The following is a 27,071-nucleotide window of genomic DNA, read 5'->3' as shown; positions in this document are numbered from 1 at the left end:
TTCTTGACTTATATAAATCTTATACAACATTACAGAGTTTTAGGAAACAACTTATTCCTTTATACATAAGATAAATATGTATATGACTAACATGGCATAATAGGAGCATTTTGATTCCTGAAGTTAGATTTCAATCCCAACTGAAAAATGCATATCATATTCAATGTATAAATTTAAAGATTGTTAAAATTACTCTATTTTATTGCAGTTGGATAAAATAATAACTATATGCTTTATAGATTAAAACAGTATGAAATAATGGCTTTAGAAAACTTGCATGGGTAAGGCATTGTGGTGCAGCAGGTTAAGGTGCCACTTATGAAACTAGCATCCCACAGAGTTGCCAGTTCAAATCCTGGATGCTTCATTTCTGATCTAGCTCCCTGCTAATGTGTTTGGGAAAGCAGAAGAGAGTAAAATATTTGGGCTTCCTTGCAGAATTCTACCAGACATTAAATAAGAACTAATTCCAGTTCTTCTAAGCTTTTCAAAAAAATTTAAAAGGAGGGAATCTCCCCAAAATCTTTCAATGAGTCCAATATCAACATAATTCCTAAACCAGATAAAGATACAACAGAGAAAAAGAACTATAGAGCAATATCCCTGGTGAAATCACATGCAAAAATTCCTAACAAAATACTAGCCAGTCGAATCCAACAACACATCAGAAACTTCAGTCACCTGAACTAAGATTTGTCACGCATAGAAGGATGGTTCAAAACCAATAAATGTGATACATCATATTAACAAACTGAAGAACAAAAACATTATGATTATCTCAATAGATACATAGAAAACATTTGATAAGATACAACTTCCTTTCATGATGAAAACCTTAGGCAAATTGGATATAGAAAAAACTTTCCTCAACACAAGCAATGCAATTCATGACAAACACAAAGCATCTTATTGAATAGGGAAAAGCAGGAAGCATTCCCACTATGATTCAGAACCAGACAAGGATGCCCACCCTCACCTTATTTCAACATAATCTTGCCAAGTTTTAACCAGAGCCATTAGACAAGAAACAGAAATCAAAGGGATTCAAATTGGTAAGGAGGAAGTCAAATTATCCCCATTTGCAGATGGCATGATTCTATTTATAATGCAACCGAAAGACCCCACAAAGAAACAATTGGAATTCATAGAGGAGTTTGGTAAAGTGGCAGGATATAAAATTAACACACAAAAATCAATAACCATAGTGCACACAAACAATGCCATGGTTGAGGAAGAACTTATATGATTAATCCCATTCACAATAGCTACAAAACATTTAAATACCTTGGAATAAATTTAACCAAGGATATTAAAATCTCTATGATGAAAATTACAAAACATTAAAGAAATAAATAGAAGAAGACACAAAAATATGGAAGAATCTTCCATGTTCTGGATTGGAAGACTCAATATCATCAAAATGTCCATACTTCCAAAAGCAATTTACAGATCAATTTGATCCCAATCAACATACAAGGGACATTCTTCTCAGATCTAAAAAAAAATACAAAAATTCATATGTAAACAAAAGATACCCTAAATAGCAAAATCAATCTTATACAATGAAAACAATGCTGAAGTCATCACAATACCAGACACACTACAGGGTAGTTATAATCAAAAGAACTTAGTACTGGCAAAAAATAGGTATATAGACCAATGGAACAGATAAGAAACTCCAGAAATCAATCCACACATCAAAATTATCTTATCTTTGGTAATGGAGCTAAAATCATCTCTGGAGAAGGACAGTCTCTGTAACAAATGGTACTGGGAAAACTGGATCACCAAATGCAGAAGTATGAAACTAGACCTTTACCTTATATCTTATACAAAAATACACTTACAGTGGGTCAAAGACCTAAATCTATGATCTGGTACCATCAAACTGCTAGAGAATATTGGAGAAATTCTGCAAGACATTGGCATATGCAAAGACTGCATGGATAAGACCTCAGAAGCACAGGCATTTAAAGCCAAAATTGACAAATGGGATTACATCAAGCTGAGAAGTTTCTGCTCTACAAAAGAAACACTAATCAAAGTGAGGTACAACCAACAGAATGGGAGAAAATATTTGCAAACTACACAACTGATAAAGAACTAATGTCTGGAATTTCTAAAGAGCTCAAAAAATTCAACAGCAAACAAACCAATTGAGAAATAGGAAAAGGACTTGAACAGGCATTTTTCAGGAGAGGAAATTCAAATGGCAAACAGACACATGAAAAAATGCCCAGGAGATATCAGGGAAATGCAAATCAAAACTACAATGAGGTTTCACCTTTCCTCAGTTAGAATGGTTCCCATAGAGAAATCAAAAAACAGCAAATGGTGGAGAAGATGTGGGAGAAAGGCTTCCTAATCCATTGTTGGTCAGAATGTAAGCTGGTGCAGCCACTGTGGAAAACAGTATGGAGATACTTCAGAAATCTGAATACAGAGCTATTATATGATCCAGCCATCCCACTCTTGGGAATTTATCCTAAGGACAAGAAAGCAGCATATTAAAGAGTGAACTGTACCTTCATGTTTAATGTAGCTCAATTCACCAGTGCTAAGATATGGAATCAACCCAGATGTCAACCGAAAACTGGATAAAGAAATTATTGTACATTTATACTCCATGGAATATTGCACGGCAATAAAAAAAAAACATGAAATTCTTTCATTTGCAACAAAATGGATCCAACTGGACTTTCATACTTAGTGAAATAAGCAAGTCCCCAAAAGACAAATACCATATGTTTTCCCTGATCTGTGGTAACTAATAGAGTACTTAAAATGTAATCTAAAAAAAGTGAAATTGACAGTTTGAGATTCAATAATTTTGAACAGCCCTTGTCTCAACTGTTGAGTAAGGGTGTTTTTTTTCTTCATACTATTAGTTGAACTCTTTACTTAGTGCAGAGTTAATCTTGTGAGTAGAAATTTAACCTATAATAGACCTTTGCAAAAATTATGAACCAGAATAGGAGATGGAAGAGGAAGGAATTTGGAAATTTGGGCAGGAGAGAGGGTGGGGTGGAAATAGCCACTATGTTCCTTAATCTGTATATAGGAAATACATGAAATTTACATATCTTAAATAAAATTTAAAAATTACAGAAGTAATAGCATTAGTGGTGGTCTAGAGACAGGGAACTGTCTTACACTTATAATGGGAATATGAATTGATATAGCTATTTTGGAAACCAGTACAGAGCTTCTAAAGAAATTAAAAATGAAATCACAATATGGCTCAGCAATCCCTCTCTTGGGAATAGGAAGGTGTTTCAAAACTTCTGTGCAAAATGGTATTAAAAGTTAAGTTTATTTTGGTGCAAAATGATTTTTTCAAACGCTTTCATAGAGGAGTCTTTAAAAAGTTCTTGGAGAAAATAGAATATGTAAAAGCATGCATAAATTTCACCATCTTTTACACCAAAAAAATGAAACTATATTTCAAAAAAGACTTATTTGAATGGCAGATAAAGAGAGAGTAAGATCTTTCATATGCTTATTCACTCTCCAGAATGTCCATAACAGCAGGGCTGGGCCAGAAACTCAGAACTCCATTTGGGAATCAAGTATTTGCATCATTACCTGCTGCCTTTGCAGGAACAGCAGTGGGAAGCTGGATCAGAAGCAGAGTAACTGGTTTTGGAACCAGTACTCTGATATGAGAATTAAGTGTCACCAAGTAGTGTTTTAACAACCACTCACCCCTAAACTTATCTTTTAACCCCATTTTCTGTGCAATTTTTGAATACTCTCATATACCCAAAGCAAATAAATCACCACCTCCAAAAGATACATGCACTTCCATGTTAATTGCATCATTTTTTACAATAAACAAGATACACAGTTTGTGTCTGTCAATGGATGGATAAAGAAATCATTACATACAAAGAGAAGCACAAACACACAGATCTTAGAACATTACCCAACATTCAGAGATAAACCTAACAGGTATTATGCTAAGTGAAGTAAGCCAAATAGGCAAAGAAAAATATTTCAAACCTCTCTTTAATGTAGAATTAACAATAAAAATAAAGGACTACATGGAAACAGAGTCCAAAGATAACAACCAGAGGTAGGTTGGGAAAAATGGGGAGATGTAGCAAGGAGCCCCAAGAAATTTTTTGGATGTTATTGAAATATTTAATATACTGATTATGGTGATGATACTGTAAGTGGATATATAGATTAATAAACATGCATTTTGTTGTACATAAATTACACCTAAATAAATTGAAATCTCTTTAACTTAAAACAAAGCTACAAATATGCAATTATCTGAAATTAGTATCTAGGGGAAATCATTTGGCCTAGCAGTTGAGATAACCATATCCCACATCACAACTCCTGGGTTTAAGTACTGGCTCTGCTCCCATTCCAGTTCCCTGTTAATGTGCACTTTGGAAGGCAGCAGGAATGGCTCAAATGACTGGGTTCTTGACATCCATTTAGAAGAACTGGATTGAATTCTAGCTCCTGGCTTCAGAGTGGCCCAGCCCTGTTCAATGCAACTATTTGGGTAGTAAACAAGAAGAAGGGGTTCTCTCTGTCTGTCTCATTTTCTACTTTTGGCTCTGAAATAAATACATTAATAAATATTACTTTAAAAATGAATACTAGAGATCTAATATATGGCCGAGGACTATAGTTAATAATATTGCATCAATAGTTGAAATTTGCTAAGAAAGTAGGTCTTATGTATTCTCACCACAAAACAGAAAAGTAAATAAAATAATTTAGTGATATGATGGATATGTCAATTTATTTGACTGTAATAGTCAAATCAGCATGTATATGTATATCAAAACATCACATTGTATACTTTAAATATAACCAAAAATTTATAGATACATGTGTGTATACACATATACATACACATACATAATAAAAGCTTACCAAATCAGATGACAGAATTTGCTTCCTGCTCTGTAATTTGTCAACTTTTGGCCTAAGCAATCATATTCTAATAATAAAACTACATTAGAACAATAAAACTAAGACAGGTGAAGGAGCTTGTTAAAATCATAGTTTAATACAAGTTCATTTCACTAAATGATTTGGAATCAGGTGATATAATCCTTAAATAAATATAGGGAAGTATTTCAATTTTAGCATAATTGTATTATCATAAATATATTCTTATTCAGATTCATATTTCTTCAAGATTATCTTAAGTTTGTATGGCTGTTTCCTAAGGAATAATGCTTGTTGTTAGTTGACAGATTTGTTTTATTTGAAATTATGTTTTATAATGTTAATGCTTTGTGTTTTCTTCCCCTATAACAAAAACATTTAAAAAATTATAATGTAAGACTCTCAGTAATGCTAAAATATCAGTGAATGGATAGCTTAGTCTTTCCATCACAGTGAACAGCCAGAATCATGTGAGATTCCTGGCATCTGCTTGGTAAAAGCTTGCCAGCCATTTAAAAGCACAGTCATTTAGACAAACAGTCATTTAGCCTGTTACCTGAGGCAAAGCTTGTAGCTCTTTGGTGACATATGTAAGAACTCACTAACAGAGGTGACACCTGCACAATTGGCTCCCTATTTGAAATGTGCTCCCCCCACCATTACCTACTGTTTGGTCTGAAGCCTTGGATGCTAAACCTCTTTGACTTTTTTTCTTAAATCAACACAATTCTCAGATTCTGTGCCAGACTGTTTCCTCTTAGGTTTCTGGCATTTAGAGTAGGCACTTCTGGGAATTCCTCATTTTACACATATAAATTCAAATCAATTTTATTTATAGAATTGAAAACTCAAGGTCTTCAGAGCAAGGCAAATAACAACAATGAATGTAAATGCCAGGGATAAATAAAACAGCATGGCAAAATGGATAATAAATGATGTTTGGCCTTAGTATCCGTGAAGAATAGGGCGTGGTGCAGTCTTGGTCACCCTGGAGAGGGCATTCAAACCTAAAGAATCCATCGTCCACCAGCCGATTAACAATCTTTGGCTAGAAAAACCCTGTGTTATCTTCTTTGTCAATTATCTTATCCACAGGTTTTAACTACTGTCCACTAATGCCTTCCTTTTAAACACTATAAGAAATGAATATACGATCATGGGCCTACCATTTACAAACGCGATTTAAGATTTAATAAATTATTTTTACCGTCTGAGTCCATATTTTGATGTGCCCAAAGTTAAACGAATAAAGTTTCTTCCAGATGACTCAGTCATTGTTCCATGAGATTTAGCTGTCCTCTTGAAATCACATTTATAAAGTTCATAATGTGTTGTTTCCCACATTGCCTGTTTTGTGCTTGTACTCACTTGGAAGTTCCTATTCCCTGCATCTGGCATTACAGCATAGCCACCACCTGCACTGCCAGCACCCCATGTGAGCACCAGTTTGTGTCCTGGTTGTTCCACTTCCAAACCAGCTCCCTGTTAATGGCCAGGGAAAAATAGCAGAGGATGACCCAAGGTTTAGGCCCCTTTCACCTTGTGGGAGACCTGGATGAAGCCCCTGGCTTTGGCCTAGCCCAGCCCTGGAGATTGTGATCATTTGGGGAGTGAATCAATGTATGAAGATCTCTCACTATCTTCCTTCTCTCTCTGCAACACTTTTTTTTTTTAAACTTTTATTTAATGCATATAAATTTCCAAAGTACGACTTATGGATTACAATGGCTTCCCCCCCCATACCGTCCCTCCCACCCACAACCCTCCCCTTTCCCACTCCCTCTCCCTTTCCATTCACATCAAGATTCATTTTCGATTATCTTAATATACAGAAGATCAGCTTAGTATACATTAAGTATGGATTTCAACAGTTTGCTCTCACACAGAAACATAAAGTGAAAAATAATAGATGATTTTTTTAAATGATGATGAAATCAGATCAGACCTATTGTCATGTTTAATCCCAGTGAGAGTCAAGTTGGGAATTGATAATTTCTTTCTTTCTTTTTTTTTTTTTTTTTTTTACAGAGGATCAATATTTATTTATTTATTTGAAAGTCAAAGTTACAGAGAGGCAGAGGCACAGAGAAAGAGGTCTTCCGTCTGCAATTTCACTTCCCAGATAGCCACAACAGCCAGAGCTGTGCCAATTTGAAGCCAGGAGCCAGGAGCTTCCTCTGGGTCTCCCATGTGGGTGCAGAGGCCCAAGGACTTGGGCCATCTTCTACTGCTTTCCCAGATCATAGCAGAGAGCTAGATCAGAAGTGGGGCAGACAGGACTAGAACCAGAGCCCATAACGGATGCTGGCACTGCAGGCGGTGGCTTTTCCTGCTACACCACAGCACCAACCCCTGTAACTCTTTCAAAATAAATAAATATCTGTAGAAATCCACCATTCTCTCATTGCGCAAGTCCACAGTTGACATACTTTCATGAGTGATTTGCGGGCTGACTCTACTATGGGGTCAGGCAGAACACAATCACGACTGATCACTGTCTTCTAAATTAGACTTGGAATAGAAGCTACTGCTTGCAAATGATTCTCAATAACTTTATGTCCTCTTGATTCCAAATACTGCTTGCATAAAGGTTATCATATACTCCTTTTCAGCTATCTAGGTTATCTTGACATGCTTCAATTATTCTGTAATTGCTATTGTTTTTCAACAATTGTACACTTGGAATGCATTCACTCTTAGGACAAATCAGATAACCTGAAGATGCACTGTCACTTCTGCAGTAAAAATAATACTGACAAGAGTCATTTGGTATTTTAAATAATCCATATTTCAGCAGCAAATTATACTATCAACTGTGATTTATGTGAAATTCTTGCTATTTGTAAAGCAAGTGGGACTCCAAGTTTCTACTTATGAAAAATTTAACCAAACGCCTCTTATAACTGTGACCAACTCCAAGACTGATAAAAGTAATTCTTAGTGCACTGTTTATATTGCATTTTTACTTAATCCTAAAATAGCAGTCCATTTTCACACAATAGAAATAACAGAATAACTGAAGCTTGTCAAGACAATCTAGGAGGTTGATTAAACCCAGAAATGGTTCCATGTGAAATTGACTGTGAACTGGAATTTATGAACCCATTATACTTTTCAGATATGACTTATATAGATTACGCCCTCAAGAAAAATGTAGTGAAAATAGAGACATGTCACCAAAAACTGTGTGTGTCATCATTACCACAAAGTAAAAGGTTAAATATAAGATATTTGCATCTTTCATGCTTTGTCTTAGCAAACCACATGCCTATTTTTTCCAGAAAGGATGTAAAATTGGTTACTCAAAATTATGCCAAAGCAGCATGTAAAACAGCCCCTTGCAAGTCCTAAGTAATTATTTTTAATGTACTTTTCTTTTTGCAAATGAAATGCTCTTTTATCCTGAAATAAGTAGTGCTGAAAACAAATTGCTTGATCTTTTTAAAGACAGAAAACAACTTAAGAGCATATTTTTAAAATCTTTGTTAAGAATTTATTATTTAAAAAAAGACCGCTCTTAAATTTTCCACAAAAAAATTTCACTAGATTCCAGAGTAAAGGAGGGGGAAAACAGTTTCTTCTATAGATATGACTTTGCTACTTTACATAAAAATTTTTGATTGCTCAAATATAATATTCATCTGGACAAGACACACATATATCTTAAAACTGCCATTAATTGCCCCATTTCCTAAATATTGGTTCAATCTATGTAGTCGTCACTTCATAGCACCTTATTCAGTATGATACACTTAATAGTGGTTCTGTGATACCACACAGAACAATGAGAAGGTCACTGACTTTTAAGCCATTAAAGTAACAGAGGATAAGTCAAACCATTCATTAAGTGACCAAGAAGTATAAAGTCTGCTTTTGCAGTAGGTAATTAACCCAGCCTCTCTACAGGTGGCTTATATTCTGCCATTGCACCCTGGTGCCAGGTTCCCTTTCAGCTTTGTAGTATGATATGTTAACTTCGCAATCACTTACTCTTCTACTAGTCAATCTTACTTTCAAATATGCCTTTAAAATACTTAAAATCCCTGGATATAAATAAAAAATAACCCAAACTTTATGACCTATCAATCTTAATTCACAATTACAAAGCCCCAAACTTTCCAGGAAATCTTTTCCCTCTATGTTACTTTCTTTCCATATTTTCTTTAAGGTCCTCAATTATGTAATTTCCATTAAGTATCCAAAATATCTTAGAAGCATTTTTAAACTATGCAATGTTTTCAAAACAAAAAAAAATGAAATAATTGGTACACTGACCCATTGCAAACACTCAGAAGCAGAGACAGAGGTGGGACTTTGTTTCAGGCACTCCAATACGGGATGAGGTTGTCTTATATTCTGAAATCAGTATTCCATATTAGGTAAACAATTCTGAAATTCATATCCAGCATACATTTGTGGAGGGAGAGGCAGGGACTGTTGGGATTCATTTGTAGTAGATACAGAGAGAATGATTACCAACTTGGGGATTAGGAAAATGAATCCAGTTAGAGTGAGTGATGAGGGATTCGTAATCAAAATTACATTAGCAGGTTTCAGAGAATTCATAATGTCTCTGAAATATACACACAACTCTCTGACTTGTGTGATATACATAGTTCTGCCCATTCATCACCCTTCTTGTACAATAAGACTGTAATTACCAATAGATTCTCAAAGAGAGATACAAAAAACATCAATCAAGAGTCACTGGTATAAATTACTGCATGGAGTGAATTAAGAATGTAACACTGAGAAACACTGATATTTAAGGCACAGATCCAGAAAAAAAAGGCAAAGAGAAAAAATAAATTTAAGGAGAAATTGGTGAACGTGCTGCTTTAGACTTTATATGCCTTTAAAGGGGAGAATGAGCTAAACTGTACATATTCCAGCATGGAACCATACATGTGAAGACATTCTATCGACGCTTACAGTTAGAGAGCCCCCAAGGACCTTAGAGAGCAGATTTGAAAGAACTGTGATTCACAATCAGTGATGATTCCATCCCATCAGGGGGCATTTGGAAGAATTTGGGGACTTTTCTGATTGTCACAACTAGAGAGGATTAATTCACAGGATTAAGGGACGCTAAACGTTTCCAGAAGTGTGGATCCAACTTGAACAATGAATAAACACATGAAAGCCAGAATGGCATGGACATGGCAACTAATGGCAGTACAGGAGTGAACACAGAACAGAATGCATCATGTAAATTTGGAAAACAAAGAAAAGATGGTACTAATTATTTTATGATGGGGGAGGGGGAGGAGAGAGAGAGAGAGAGAGAGAGAGAGAGATCAAAATTGATTGCTCTCCTGTTTGGTTGATTCTCAAATCCCTCCAATTGCCACAACCAGGGCCAGAAGCTGGGAGAAAGGAACTCAATGCATGCCTGTAATGTGAATGGCAGGAATCAGTCACCTGAGCTATCAGCACTATCTTCAGGTTATGTGTTAGCAGGAAGCTGGAGTGAAGGGCCAGCCAGGCATATAACTCAGCTTTCCAGAGCCTGAATGGCCAGGTCAAATCCCCACCCTGAGAAATACTACTAGACAGCAGCTAGATGTACACATTCTTTGCAGAATGTGTAAAAATCTAGAAATATAAATTGATTATGATGAATATTCTTGTAGGAGAAAGTGATATTGATATATAATATTAATAGAATAATGTTTTAGAAGTAATTGGTGGACAATATGAGAATTCAGGCGAAAAACAGATGATGTGACCCTAGTAGGAGAGAAAGAACTTCACCCTATGTTACAGAGGAAGGAAAGGTCTTTAGAATTTACGGGGAAGTGTGGGTGATGAGTCAGATCTTACATGATAGCCTGAATTTTCTCAACAAAGTAGAACTGAATATCAGTAAAGCAGATTTCTAATTTTTCTTCTATGTACAATTGTGAATCATGTTTTCTCAAAATATCCTTTTCCTGTGCATGATGTACACAATGTTATATTTTTAGTTTTTTAAAGAATCGTATTATTGGCTCCATAAGAAGTATATTTTACAGTCTTGATATGTACATGAAATCCATCTACACTTTTTAAAAAAGATTTATTTATTTATTTTAAAGGCAGAGTTACAGAGAGTGGAGAGACAGAGCTGTTTTTCATCTGCTCGTTCACTCCCCAAATGGCTGCAATGATTGAGGCTGGGCCAGGAAAGGCCAGGAGCCAAGAGCTTCATCCGGGTCTACCACATGGGTGCAGGGGCCCAAGTCCTTGGGCCATCTTCTGCTGCTTTCCCAGGGCATTAGCAGGGAGCTACATCAGAAGTGGAACAGCTAGGACTTGAACTGATGCCCATATGGGATGCCAATGTCTCAAGCAGCTGCTTAACCCACTATACCACAATACTGGCCCCTACAAATAAAAAAAAATCACTTTTTCCCTCTGCTCTCTCCTGTGCATTATTCATGTATAGCGTATGTGGATTCACTTGGGTACTTTACATGGACATGTGTGCTAATATCATTCTACCTTCAGATCTTAACATAGAAGGAAAGTTGATCTGCAAATTACTTAAATTTATTGTCTCTAAGAATATTTTCTTGTGTGGTTTTCTTGTACTTAAACAACTCTTCCTAATGTGACACTATATAGAGGGAAAAAAATCCTTGAGTAATTGCTTCTTGTGTTGTAATTTTATTGATTTAATTTAGTTTCAGTTGAAAAACAGAGACACAAAGAAAGAGACAGAGAGATATATAGGAAGAGTTGTGGCATCTGCTGGTTCACATCCAAAAGCCTCCAATACCCACTTCTGGGCCAGACAAAAAGTCAGGAGCCTGGAAATCCACCTACGGTGCCTAGATGGGTGGCAAGTACCCAAGTATTTGAACCATCACCTGCTGTCTCCCAGGATGCACATTAGTTGGGAACTAGAGTGGAAGCAGAGTAGCCAGGACTTGAAACAGGCACTCAAATATGGGTTGTGGGTATCCCAAGTGGCTACTTTACTGCAGGGCCAAATTCCCAGTCCTTGAGTAATTTTCAATAGTCCATACATCTTAATTTACTAAAAGTATAGGAAAAATAAAATATGACAACCATTAGTCCTAGGGCTGTTTACACATACACTTACTGTCTCTCCAACAGAATATCAACACCTTTCTCCTGATTACATGGAATTTGTGGAACTATAGAAAGAAGAATACAGAAGAGGGCAAGCAAGCTAGATTGATCTAACAAGATATTGTAAAGTAGCAAAAGGTAAACTGTAGCTGAGTTTATCAAAGACCCAGCTCTAGACAAAGAAGATCCAAAACTGGAATGAGATGAGAATGTCTACCTTTTTCCCACTTAACTTCCTGTGTTAGGTCACCATTTTGTTTTCATGAGTATAAATGTATCTTGTAAGGTTATTGTATCACAGAAGTTGGCACTTGTGATGCCTGCATTCCATATGAGAGTGCTGATTCGAGTCCTGGCTACTTTGCTTTCAATTCAGTTTCCTGGGAATGGATCCTGGGAGACAGGGAAGGATGGCTCAAGTGCTTGCACCCTGCCAACCTCATGAAAGAGCCAAAGGAATTCCAATGTCTTGACTTCAGACTGGCCTTGTTCTGGCTGATGTTGGCATCTGGGGAGTGAACCAGTATAACGAATGTTACACACACACACACACACACACTCACTCTCTCTCTCTCTCTCTCTCTCTCTGCCTCTCCTTTTCTCTATGTGTAACTCTTTCAAGTAAAATAAATAAATCTTAAAAAAGAGAAAATTATCTTACAGCCTGCAATAATGCTGATTAATATTCTGTAAAGGTATAACTGGGCAACCTTATACCTCTTTGAGTAAATTTACATGGATTTTAATGGAAAATTTTGGGCATTCATAAACAGGATTAGTTCTTCAAAGCAAGTAACCATGCTTTGTTCTACAAGTAAATACAGGTTTGTTTTCCATCTAAAACTGTAACTAATTTAGTTATTCTTAACTAAACTTAAGTAAGTATCAATAGCAGTATTTTTAACTCTAAAACTACACAATAGGATAATCAGAAGAGATATCTGAAGAAATTTCACAATAAAGAAGAAACAGAATCATTCTAAGTCAGGATTAGTCATGTCCATGAATTGGGAAGGGGTAGATGAATGCTGAACCTTTTATCAACCACATGTTTACTTTGAAAGAAAATTATTTTGAAGTCATATAAGTAAATACGTACATACTATGAGTAAGCAAGTGGTAAAATATGTTGACAACCATATTTAATTAGACAATTATATAATATAATGACATATACACAGATAAAACGTGTGTATGAATGTGTGGCTTATAATAATCTTATATGACTGCATTTTAAATGATTGAATTTATTTATGCATCAATAATTAGTGAACAAGGCCTTGTTCTGCCTTAAATTATGAATTCATATTAATAGTGCTTATGACATAAGCAATGGGAAGAATCACATGGTCTTACATGTATCCCTTGGAAATCTACTTTTTAAGACAACAAAAACTACATATCTTAATGCAGTTACTCAACACAACAGCCACTCATTGTAGCTTAAAGCAACAACCATGGGTAACAATGCTAATCTCAGTGTCTCATGCAAGCCAGCAATAATGTGGTGAATGTATCTCTGTAGCAAAACAATAAGCATGTCTTTTAAAACTGACAACTACAAACATGCACACTGTCTTAACCAGTTACCATCTACTTAATTTTACCTTTGTTGCATGATTTAGAGAACCATGCTAATTACCTGTACTTACATATATTTTCCTACTTTAGATATTAGCAAAATACAAGTATATATTTTTAAAATGGACTCCTTTGAAATTGCACACAGGAGTGGGCCTTTTGGCCCAGTGGGCTAAACCACTGCCTGGGATGCCCACATCTCTAATCAGAGTGCCTCGGATTGAGCCCCACCTCCACTTCTGATCCAGCTTCCTGCCCTTGGGGGCAGTAGATGATGCACAAGTTCTTTGGTCTCTGCCACCCAAATGAGAGATCTGGATTGAATTCCTAGTTCTTGGCTAAGGCATAGCTCAGTTCTAGCTGTGGAGGCATTTCGGGGGTAAACCAGCAGTTGGGATTTCTCTCTCTCTCTTCTCTGTCTTCCCCTTTCAAATAAATAAAAGCAAATAAACTTACAAAACTAAAATTACACTCAACATCACAAATAATTAGGGAAAGGCAAATAAAAGGCACAATGAGATATTACCTTACTCCTGTTAGATTGACTATTATCAAAAAGACAATAGATAAATAAGTGTTGGTGAGGATATGGAACAAAATTAACCCTTGACACTATTGTTGGGAATGTAAATTAGTACAGTAGTTGTGGAAAAACCCATATGAAGGTTCCTCAAAAAACTAAAAGTAGAACTACCATATAATCCTAACACCTGACTCCAGGGTATATATTCAAGGGGAAATGAACTCTGTTAAAGAGACATCCACTCTTCAATGTTTACTGCAGTACTATTCACAATAGCCAAGAAATGGACAAAGCTTAAGTGTCAATCCACTGATAAATAAATAAAGTGTGATACATATGAACAATTGAATACTAACCCATAAACAATTAAATTCTGTCTTTCACAACATGGATGAAACTGGAGGTCATTTCAATAAGTGAAATAACCAAACACAGAAAGTCAAATACTATATGATCTATTCTATATGTGATTCTAAAATATAGATGGCCTCATAGAAGATGCAAAATATAATGGTGGTTATAGAAATTGGGGAGGAAATGGAGAAAGGTTGATTGATGGATGATAGGTTCTAGCTAAATAGGATTAAGAACTTCTGGGGCTCTATTGCTCAGTAGGGTGGCTATCAGTATTACTAATTTACTATATGTCTCCACAGAAAAGCCAAAGGATGGGATTTTGGATGTTTTCTCTAAAAAGAAATGTTAGACACTGAAAGACCCTGACTGGATGTTATACATTGTTACATGTAACCAAGCATCACATGGCATACCATATATTTGTAAAATTTTTATGTTTATTGTAATTTTTAAGAATTCATTTCAGGAATGATAGCCAGTCAGCAAGTTAGGAGCTTGTAAACTCTAGTAATTCTGTATAAAAATTCATGGGCAGATACTTGCACCCAGTTTTTGAAACTCCTCCCAAGTGTCATGTTTCTCTTGTATAACACATATTGGCACTATAATTTTGTGAGAAATTTACTTTAATGTCTAGATATGTAATTTCCATGGCCTCATGGTTCAGGATTAATGTGAAATAGCTACATGTTTATTATAAATTTACTCAAATATGAGTATGTAGATTTTAATTTAATCCTACCAATCAATCATTTACCCTAATTTTTTGAATGATAGGCACTATCTAATTAATTTTAGAGGATATACAAAATACTTCTTTGCTCAAATAACATTTAATCTGTTATCTCAGGAAAAAGCAGTTTTTACATAATAAATGTAAGTATAAAGAATATCCCTGCAAGAAGGCACAGATATGTAGAAGCTCTGAGATTGTGCATGAGCAGTGGTGCCATTGATGAAGAGTAATAATGTTTGAGGGAGACAGCCAAATGCCCACAGAGTTAGGAAGGGAGATCATGTAATAGACTTTGTTGATTACAGATATTTTCTTAAGTGCATTAGGAAGCCACCAAATTGTTTTAAGTGGAATTCATGATTGTGTTAGTATTTTTAAAGGATCACCCAGACTGCTGGTAAAAACTGGATGAGAATGGGAGGCTCAGCTGCAGAATCAGCTGTTGCATCAGTACCACTAAGAACATGGTATCAAGGCAGTCGTTTTGTGCAGTGGTTAAGGTGCAGCTTAAATTGGACGTTTTGAGATTCGATGACTGTTTACAGCCCATGTCTCTTTCTGTTGAGGAACAGTGTTCCTTTTTCTTCATACTGTTTGTTGAACTATTTTATTAGTGTAGGGTTAAATTTGCAATCATTAAGTAAACTGAAAGTAGATCTTTGTAAAAAGCAAGAATGGGAACAGGAGAGGGAGGTGGAGGAAGGGTTGGAGCATGGGTAGGTAGAAGGGCAGGATGGGAAGTGTCCCTATGTTCCTAAGTCTCTATATACATGAAACTTGCATAACTTAAGAAAAAAAAAGATGCAGCTTGGGGCACTCACATTTCACATCATGGTGCCTGCCTGGCTCTCTTCTCCATTCTGGCTTCCTGTTACTGTGCACCCTAGGAGGCACCAGGTGACAGCTCATGTAGCTGGGTATCTGCCACACATGTGCAAGACCCAAATTCATTGAGTTCCAAGCTCCTGACTTTAGCATGGCCCTGTAGAAGCTGTTGCAAGCATATGGGGTATGAATTTATAGATGGCAGTTCTCTCTCTCACAAGTAAATAACAAGAATATTTTAAAAAGAAGGTGGTATCTCAGAATAAGCGGAGAGTAATGGACAAATTCAACTATATCAAGGAAGTAGAATCATTGTGAGTGTTAGGAGATAAGAAATTGTCAAGAACAAACTCCAAATATTTAGAATAAGCAATCCAGGTATTGAAGAGCAATAATTGTGAACAGGAGTAAATAAGAAATTTGTGTAGTACCTGTTTACCAGCTATACAAACTTTTTTTTTTTTTTTTTGAAAGAGTTACAGAGAGCTTGAGACAGAGAGAGAGATTGGTCCTCCATCTGTGGAGGAAGCTGAATCCGGAGAGGCCTAGAGGAAACTTCCTGAGCCTGCCTCGAATTTGAAAACCTGTCTTTAAGTTTCAAATCCCTGGTAGCAAACACCCCAGCCCCAGGGCACTTCTGCCTAAGGATCATTAAGGTGGTATAATAAGAGTGGCTAAGACCCTTTTGCATCACAACACCGCACCCCTTGCCCGCATCAGCTCATCTGCTCTGTACCATCCGCTCTGTACCTCAGCTATATATACACCTCCCTTTTACAATAAAGTGAGACCCTGCTTCGACTGGGCTCCACACCGCGCCTGATTATCCCCTGGGTTTGGGGAAGGCTCCTTGGTCAAGCTGCAGGCAGCCTGCCTAATTTTCCAGTGGTGGCGAGGAACAGTCACCGCACTCCATCCGCTGGTTCACTCCCCAAATGGCCGCAATGTCCGGAGCTGAGCTGATCCTAAGCTGGAAGCCAAGAGCTTCCTCTAAGCCTCCCCTGTGGAGTGGGTGCAGGGTTCCAAGGACCTGGGCCATCCTCCACTGCCCTCCCAGGAATACCAGGGAACTGGTTTGGAAGTGGAGCAGCCATGACACGGTCTGGCACCCACATGGGATACTGGTGCTACAGGCCAGGGCCTTAACCCACTCTGCCACAGAGCCAGCCCCTTTACAAACTACTTTTGAAATGACAAAGCAATATCCAAAAATCAATGATAAGAAAACAATGTTATCGGCCGGCGCCGTGGCTCAATAGGCTAATCCTCCACCTTGCAGCGCCGGCACACCGGGTTCTAGTCCCGGTCGGGGCGCCGGATTCTGTCCCGGTTGCCCCTCTTCCAGGCCAGCTCTCTGCTATGGCCAGGGAGTGCAGTGGAGGATGGCCCAGGTGCTTGGGCCCTGCACCCCATGGGAGACCAGGAAAAGCACCTGGATCCTGGCTCCTGCCATCGGATCAGCGCGGTGCGCCGGCTGCAGCGGCGGCCATTGGAGGGTGAACCAACGGCAAAAGGAAGACCTTTCTCTCTCTGTCTCTCTCTCTCACTGTCCACTCTGCCTGTCAAAAATAAAAAAAAAATAAAAAAAAAAAAAAGAAAACAATGTTATCTTTCCTGTGGCCATAATAGTCTATGTATGCTGGAGAGAAATAAACACAGGGGAGAGAGAGAGAGAATCTTCCATCTGTTGGTTTACTCCTCAAAAAGTCACAACAGCCAGAGCTGGGCCAGTTCAAAGCCAGGAGCCCAGAGCATCTTCCAGCTCTCGAAAATGGGTGCAGGGACCTAAGCACTTCATCCATCTCCCGCTGCTTTTCCAGGTGCATTAGCAAGGAGTTGGATTGGAAGTGGAGCAGCCGGGTCTTAAAACAGTGCCCATATGGGATGCCGGTGTGGGAGACAGAGACTTAACCTACTATGCTACAACAGTGACCCCAATTGTTTTCTTTTCCCATTAAAAGGCTTCTATATGTATATATCAGAATGGCCTACCAAAAGGTACCTACCAAATTGATTTCTATCATCTATACATAAACATACTGTTTATACTTAATTTACAAAGTTTGGAATTTAACTTTCTTTTTACTGTCATTAATATTTCTTAAAAGTAAAATTAATTCCTATTTAATTTGTATTACTTTTTCTTAATGAAGGTAAACACTTTTTTCTTATGCTTGTCAGTTATTCATTTTCTAGTTATTTGTATTGTCATGGAAGTAGTCATTAGAGCTATTTAGCAATAGTGTAGGCCTCTTTCTAGGCAAATAGGACTGGACACCTAGTACAAGTGAAAAGTTTTCATTGTGTTACCATACATGATTTCAGAGCTATGTATTACTGCAACATATTCTAACATACACTGATTTATGTCTTTCTGTTTTCAATTCTGTACTTTATTAGTTATTACTGTTTCACAAGAGTTCCCGAGATCCCACTCCTATTTTGTTAATTAATTTTATTTTTATGATGCTGAAAATTCTCAAATCATTCTTTCTTTTGTGATGTAGCCTTAAAAATCCTTACTTTCAGAATTTTTAATCTAAAATTACAACATACCCAACTTTTATATTTAAAATTTCAGTATTATATTGGGTTAACACATGAGGAAAAGTAACTAATTTTACTGCCATAATATCACATATTTAATAAAATATCTCAAATGATTTGGCATACCAAATTCTTACATCACAAATTTGCAAGAAGAGTTAGTCTGTATTGATCAACTTTCAAGCTCATTTTTTTTAATTTAATAAAAATTTACTGAGCTGACCTTGTATAAAAACCATTGGAAAAAGTCAAAAAAATATTGGGGATAATAATTATCACAGCAAAGTTTCTAAACTCATGGTCCAATGACTACAGTTGACCCTCATGTGAACAATTATTAAAAACACACACAAAAAGACAACTATGAAAAACCATCTACAAACTGCATCTTTTCTGCTTTGAGGTATCACTTACCACCTGCAGGCCTGGACTGCAAGGGTTTTTACATGTACTTGAAAAAGTGCACTTAAATCTTCACAGAATTGTTTTGTGGATTTCTTTAGATACAAAAAATGGAAAGCAATGTACTTAAAAAACTATTTAGTGTTATTACAAGTTGTGATTCCTCACTTTCTGGTCTTACCCATAAGTGTAGAAAACCAGCACTCTAGGACATAATTATAGATTTGTAGCGTTGTTACTGCCAAGTTAGGTGAATTCCCTCTCAACTAACTGCCTGACAACATCTTTTTTCATTTTCAAATGACTTTTAAGATAAATTTCCCCTTGCTAAAAATATTTTGTGTAACCTCACCTAAATTTATAAATTATATTCTAGAAATAGTAAAAGTTTTGAATATGATGTGCTCCTCCCATAGCTCAATTTATTTTAAATTCCTCCGTAAAGTATGCAGTTTGACATACATTTGTAAGTATTTCTTATAAAATTCATTCTCAGATAAGATTTTGCAGTTTGCAGTGGAATCATTTATTCACACTATTTATTGCATTATTTCAGAAAAATCAATAGTTGATTCCATCAGGATTTCCAGGTAGACATCCACATGATACAAAAACGGTGATAATTTAATCATGTGTTGTTTATCTTATTTTAAGAGTTTGCTAAAATTGTAAGGTACATTGTTTCAAGTTTTGCTAAAAAAGATGTTTTATATACCCAGATTGAATTCTAAGACATTATTGTTTAAAATATACCCAGTGAAAAATGTAAATATGTGAAATGATTTATATTAACTCATAAAACTATTACTGTACAAATCAACAATTAAAAATTTTTGAGCAATTTTTAAGTAAATGTTATCACTTCAGCTTAGCTTAACCCAACATTTCATCAAAAAATTGAATAATTGTCAGTTTTCCATTGAAGTGCTAATGTATCAAGCCTAATACTCTTAGTTTACCATTAATATGGAATTTCTAGTTAAATGAGGAGACTTTTATTCTTTAATTTTGTTATCATGTATTTGGTAGATTTCTCCACTTCACTCAACAAATTTTGCAACTTCACATCATTTCTGTGGTTAAAAAAATAAGTAAAACAAAATAGGAATTATTGCTTATAATCTCTTGAATAGGAACCAGCTGTGAACATTTCCTGGCAGGCATGTTTAAGGCAGTACAGTTCTATGGTTAATTATTTTTTTTTTTTTTATTTTTTTTTTTTAATTTATTTAATGAGCATAAATTTCCAAAGTACAGCTTATGGACCACAATAGCCTCCTCCCCCCCACCCCCGCCCGTGTCTTCCCTCCCATCCACAATGCTCCCCTCTCCCACTCCCTTATTTATTCAGTTCATGGTTACTGGTCTAATTTAATTTCTCTCTACATCTTAAACATATCTTTCTAGATTGTTGTTTCCCAAATGGTTCTCAACCTCATAAATTATAATTCAAATGTGTTTGTAAAAACTTGCATAGAATTCTTTATAATTTTGCTTTCAGTTCTCAATAGTTATTTGTTGAAATAATAGTTACATGCATTCCTAAAGCTTTTTTTGGTCTCATGTTTTTGTTAGGCTAAATCTTCTCATAGTCCACTCACGAATTAATTTATTTTTCATTAATTATTTTTGTAATTTATCATTTTAAAATTCATGATCTGTAAGCTTACTTATACTTATTTGAATGCATATCAAATATATTTGTTCTCATTCTTATTCAATAAATATAACTTATTACTGAGTTCTATTGAGAAAAATTTGGTCTGTTCCAAATATCATTTTGGTGTGAAGTGTGTTTTCTGTAAAATTATTCTGCAGCCAACAATTCCTATTTTACTTTGCTCTTGGATCAGTGGTGACATTGAAGTATTTTAAGTTTTTTTTTTTTTTTTTCCAAGTGTTTGGGCATTGGAATTTTCCTTTAGTAACTAAGTAACGGTTCAATCAGACTTTGACACAACAAGGTGAACCACATCATATCTACTTCATAGAATTTATTAAATTTTTAATATAATTTAAAATGAAGCTTTATTTGTTTTCACTTTTGGTAAATGTTCTAGGTATGATAAAAAAAAGTCTGTAATTTGGGGCTGCCACCTATAGTGCTGGCATCCCAAAAAGGTACCAGTTCGAGGCCCATCTGCTCCACTTCCAATCCAGTTCTCCGTTATGGCCTGGGAAAGAAGTTGAAGATGGCCCAAGACCTTGGGCCTCTGAACCCATGTGAGAGACCTGGAAGACACTCCTGGCTCCTGACTTGGGATAAGCCCAGCTCTGACCATTGAGGCCATCTAGGGAGTGAACAAATGGTTGGAAGACCTCTCTTTCTCTGCCTCTGCCTCTGTAACTCCACCTTTCAAATAAATAGATAAATCTTAAAAAAAAAAAAACAAAAAAAAACTGTACTTTATATTTGTACTGCAGTCACATTTTGCACACACATATATTTATACTATATTTTATCTATTTATATAATGGGCTTAATATATAAAAATAGACTTAAATAATTATTTAATTTTTTCATATTCTAACAAAATTTAGATGATCAAATACTACAGAACATATATAATTGTCTCATTTATGACTCTGATTATCAGTTTCTATCATTTCTAGGATATCTACTACATATTTCTTAAGGGAATATCTTTTAGGTATGCAATTTTATGATAATATATACTTACATTTTCATTTTGAATCTTATATTTACAGCTCTTGTATCATTGAATAATTTCATACTATAATTACAATTTTAATTTTATTTCTGACTTGTTAAGTTCCTACGTTCCCAGGTGTTGAAATTAAGTCTTTCCCAACAGGTGTAACTCTTGCACTGAGGCAAATAACCATATTCTAAAATTCTATTTATTTAATGGGTATATTTCAACTGGTCATATTTAGAATTTTCCTTACAACTTTTTCAAATGGTACATTGAAAGTATGAATCCACTATTATTCTTCTAGTGGTAATTAAAATGAAAATGAAAAGAATGTGAGCTTCTGTACCCATAAGAATGAAAAAGAAATACCTACAAATACCTCTTGGCTGGCGCGGTGGCTCACTAGGCTAATCCTCCGCCTTGCGGCGCCGGCACACTGGGTTCTAGTCCTGGTCAGGGCGCCGGATTCTGTCCTGGTTGCCCCTCTTCCAGGCCAGCTCTCTGCTGTGGCCAGGGAGTGCAGTGGAGGATGGCCCAAGTCCTTGGGCCCTGCACCCCATGCGAGACCAGGATGAATACCTGGCTCCTGCCATTGGATCAGCACAGTGCGCCGGCTGCAGCGCACATGGCCGCGGCGGCCATTGGAGGGTGAACCAATGCCAAAGGAAGACCTTTCTCTCTCTCTCTCTCTCACTGTCCACTCTGCCTGTCAGAAAAAGAAAAAAAAAAAACCTCTTGTGCATTGATTTCATGACATAAATCACATTTTTCCTCTTTGCTCGTTAAACTCTCCTCCTCAAAATCAAGAATAAATTGCTATATAAATCCATATTTTAAATCTTGATTTGTTGTCATTAAATGTAACATTTAAAATTTTTCTTTGATACATAATTTCAAAATTAATATCAGATTTTTAGTCTTTGTTATATATTTTCCCAAGCAGATTTATTGAGGTATACTCATATATCATAATAAATTCCCATTTACATGTATAATTTAAAGATTTCTGGTATACTTGTAGATATGGTAGATATGTGCAACTACCAATACATCTTTCTTCCTCTTTCTTTTATGTCATCATTTTACTTCATATTTGGACTTGGGTCTTCTCACATGCAATTACTTTGCAAAGAACAGACATAAGTTTGCTAGAGAAGTCATAACCCACAGATTGGGTGCTTAAAACTATAGACAGTTATGTCTTCTCAGATCCAGAAGCTTGGAGTACAAAACCCAAGCTTCAGCATTGCAGGTTTCACCTGCAGCCTCCCTCCTTGCCTTGCAGATGACCACGTTCTTGGCAATCTCCCCCAACCATCTCTTGTACTTCTTTGCGTGTCTAAACTTCCTCTTCTTCTAAGGATGCCAGTCAGTTTGGATTAGAACACACCTTTATGAACTTATTTTAAGTTAATCACCTCTTTCATTACTGTGTCTCCATATAAAGTCACATCCTGAGAGACTGAGGGTTAATGTTTCAACACAGGAATTTTTAGAAAGACAGAATTCCACCCATATCTACAGATACTACCACACAGAGTCAAAGAGTGAATCTCAGCCACCATGCATCATGCTGGGGTGTTTGTTTCCCTCCCCCATTTCCCTTCCTGATTCATCCTTTCCTTCTTCACCCTCTGGCATCTTGATCTGAAGTTTTCTTCCCATCACACTGCTTTTGGTTCTTGCAGCTCATTATATATCATTTCTTCCATTCTTTTTAAAAGCTAACTTTCTTTTCAATTTCCATATTTGTATGTCACTAAAAGACACTCATGAACCTTGGCAATTGTGTTGATGAAGTAATGAAACCACTGCCTGTTTAGGCTAGATCTGTACCCTGTCTTTTCTCTCAGAGATTAATAGGGGTAATTTTCTCTTTGAAAATTACCATGTATCTTCTACCCGGTGGACAAAACTGCTTGGTCATTACCCTCAGAGAATCATTAATGGTTATGAATTAACACCTCCCTAAAACAAGAAAAAATGTCTCTATAATTTTTAAACTTTCCTCATGATCTCCCTGTTTTCATGATCTCCCCAAATTAGCATAATGTTCAAGCTATGTCTTATGACCATTTCCCAAATCATCCAAACAAATGAATACTCTACAATTCATTAGTTCCTGCCTCTTATCTATGCTATCTCTTACTTCCCTAAATTTTGCTGCTTTGTAAATGGATTTTAAAAGAAAAAAATGTTTTAAAAATTCCCTTACACATTTCAACTTGGAAGTATGGCTTTTACCTGAGTGTCTACAGACTTGATCTTTATCTCACTAATGTACATTTTTCTACTACAATGCTTTTCATCTTACTACCACAGTTTCTTATCCATAGAGTATTAAACTGATTCTCCTGGAAATTAAAATTAAAAATTGACACATGCATAAAACCTCCACTTATGTGCACACATGTGTAAAGTGACCAAATACCCTTTAAGTAATATTTCTTTCATCAGTATTTCCACATTGATTGGCATAATTAAGCACAAGGTTAATCACAGCACAGTGTTCACAGAGAAGTGAAGTGAGATTCATCTCTTCTGCTGCTGTCCCAATTCAAGAGCTCAAAAGATGATAACTGTATACAACTATGGCCACAATAACTTCAGAGATATCAAAAGGCACACATATAAAATATTTCAGTTTAACAATATGAACATAGGCTCTTTCTCCAGTAAAGGGGCCCCTGTCTTTGACCCAGTGAATGCGATCCTGCACACCTTGTTAAGGGGCTAGAGTTTTATGCCCAAGTGAGCTCAGAAGTTATAGTTACACTCATTTAGACTTATAGCCATTAAAATCCTTATTATATGATGAAATCATTTAGCTTAGTGTTTAAGACACTGGATAAGATGCCTGCAACCCATAATGAAGTGCCTGGGTTTCATGCCTGGCTCTGACTCCAGACTCTTATTTCCTGCTAATGCATACCCTGGGATCCAGCGAATGATCAGGTAGTTGGGTTAATACCACCCACATGGCAGACCTGGACTAAGTCCTCCTCTTGACTTCAACCCCAGCTCAGCACCATCCATTGCCAAGCATCTGGGGGAGTTTCCAAGCACATAGAGCTCCCTGTCTCTGCTCCTCTCAAGTTCTTTATAAGGCTTACAATAGAAGATACAGAAAAGGACAGTCCCATGGCAGTATGCACAGTAATTGATCACTCAGATAAGTTTCTGTTCAGAAGTCTCACTCTGGATGTCTGTTAGTTGTTCATGTATATGGAGTAGCCTAGTTCCAGGAGTTTAGAAATCTGCACTGTGTTGCTTCAGTTTCCCTGGGATGATCATTCTCAGCAATTCAAGAGCTTTGGAGATGGTCCAAACTGAAAGAACAGAAGGTCTCATTTGTTGGGCATTGCCTAAAATCTCCATTACAATATGGCACCTGGCGGGATGTTCCAGGGGCGTGTCTACAGCTGCTGTGGTTAAGCTACATAAGATCAGACCACCAGCAGGGATAGGTCCGCTTTAGTTCCCGACACGTGGACAATGCATGATCCCTATACTTTACTTAAGGTGCCCCTGTGCATGGTCCACCCATGCCTGCATTATCTTTTCTCTGATCGGCTCCCCAACTGTGCATGTCCTTCGTAAGCTTTATAAGCCTGTACGCTTCCTCAATAAAGCGGTTCCTGCTTCAACAGCACTCACAGGTGCTTGTTCATCACCTGTCGACCTTACCCTTCCCATTCACCTTGCTCGGGAGCGTCTGTACTGGCCGGTGCTGGTCAGGGGCCAGGCTCAGACTTGAGACTCCGACACTCATTTTTTTTTAACTTTCCCCCAAATGCTTTATAATCAGCAGAACTTTATTAAATCTGTCAAATAATAGCAATGTTAGTGAACTGGTATTCTCTTATTTTATAAACTGCATTATCAATATATCTTATAAAGAAGGAGAAAGAGAAGACAAACCAACTGTTATTAGTCACTGGGCACTGCTTAATTTTGCTTGGTTCAATTTCCCAGGAGTTTCTTCTTTCAGTCCAGATAGGTTACAGCTCTTACTCCTCTTGGATAACCTAGGAGAAGCTGATACTCAGATGTCCTTTAGAGTAACAATGTGTTATAAGATGGAGGTGATATTATAATTAATTCAAGCAATTGTTCAGAATCCAAGGATTTCTAATACTTTTGAGATTGTCTCCTGGAAGACTGTTTAATGACAGTGGATGGAGATGATAAATGGAATCATCAATCCTTTCACAATGTCTATTACGAAAGGTTGTGTAAATATGTGGTAATGCTGGTAACATTATCTTTTCTCTTTACAGCAAGGGTTCTTTGCTCATTTCCACACCTGATACTGGTGTCTGAGGAGGACAGACAGCAACTAAGTAATTCATTTCAGTCATAAGAAGTCTGCATATGCATGAATGACACAAAACTCCTAGAAGTGTTACCCATTTTGGAACTAGGAACAAATTCATAAGGACATACATGCTCCACGGGATGTAGAAAAAATACCAAGTGTTCTGAAGCTATCAAACTTGAAGGACAAATACTACTTGTGATAAATGGGCTAAGATATATTTTATGGTAACATTTATAGAGCAGATTGACTTGATGAATAGGCTTCGGAAATTAAATAAAAAGTTGATGTAACTGGATTATCTTTGGTCATAATTTTAAATTGATTATAGTCAATAGATAATACAGCAAATGTCATGGTGTCCTCTTTCTAAACAAAGCTTATCCTCTAACCATAAACAAAACCTCTAGTTTTTATTATTTGTCATTAAAAAGAACAAGATCCATACAATGAACACAAATTGCCTAATGCACTTTGACACTTCTGGACTGACATTTATGAGCTTGGAATTCTGCTAAACATTAAGAATAAGGTGATTATGGGCAAGAATTTTGGTGCAGCAAGTTAAACCACTGTTTTGGATGCCTGCATCTCATGTCTTAGTTCCTGGGATCCCATTCCACTTCTGTTTCTGATCCAATTTCCTGCTAACGCACAGCCAAGGATGCAGCAGGTGCCATTCACATGGGAACCACAGATGGAGTTTTGGGCTTCTGGTTTTATCCCTTCCCAGCCCCCACTGTTTTGGGCATTTGGAGATGAAACTAAGCAGATGGAAGCACTTGTTTTCACTCACTTGCTCACTCTCTGTCTTTCAAATAAACAAACACACATAAATAAATTCAAAAGGAGAGTAAGATGATTAAAGGAGAACTTAACCTCAATAAACCAGTGTGCCTTAGAGACAAGTACAAGGCATGAACAGAGAATTATAATTTGACTATCATAGGTAAACACAGGTTTCACCATAACCACTAACAAAAGGTCACTAAAAGGAAACACCAAAAACTCTCTGATTTCCAATCAAAGTTGTTTATAACATCATAGCCACAAGATAACGGCATCAAGATATTCACATATAACACTGTGGAAAATCCTATATCTTCAACATTGCTCTTTTCCCATCCCCCTTTT

At 36.5% G+C, this 27,071-nt stretch overlaps 1 protein-coding gene and 1 long non-coding RNA gene across 14 annotated transcripts in view; one reads left to right on the top strand and one right to left on the bottom strand.

The window, feature by feature from the left end:
- Positions 1–27,071, bottom strand: part of KHDRBS2 (KH RNA binding domain containing, signal transduction associated 2) — a 702,022-nt gene that overhangs the window by 542,883 nt on the left and 132,068 nt on the right. The gene's annotated exons all lie outside the window — the stretch shown is intronic.
- Positions 9,846–26,235, top strand: LOC127493184 (uncharacterized). Its single transcript, XR_011389001.1, has 2 exons — positions 9,846–10,149; positions 25,900–26,235. It is a non-coding gene; the product is annotated as an uncharacterized lncRNA (long non-coding RNA).

This window comes from Oryctolagus cuniculus, chromosome 5 (genome assembly GCF_964237555.1).
Source record: "Oryctolagus cuniculus chromosome 5, mOryCun1.1, whole genome shotgun sequence".
In the NCBI taxonomy this organism is placed as follows: Eukaryota; Metazoa; Chordata; class Mammalia; order Lagomorpha; family Leporidae; genus Oryctolagus; species Oryctolagus cuniculus.
The sequence above is the reverse complement of the archived record's forward strand: the minus strand, read 5'-3'. Positions and strand labels throughout refer to the sequence as shown.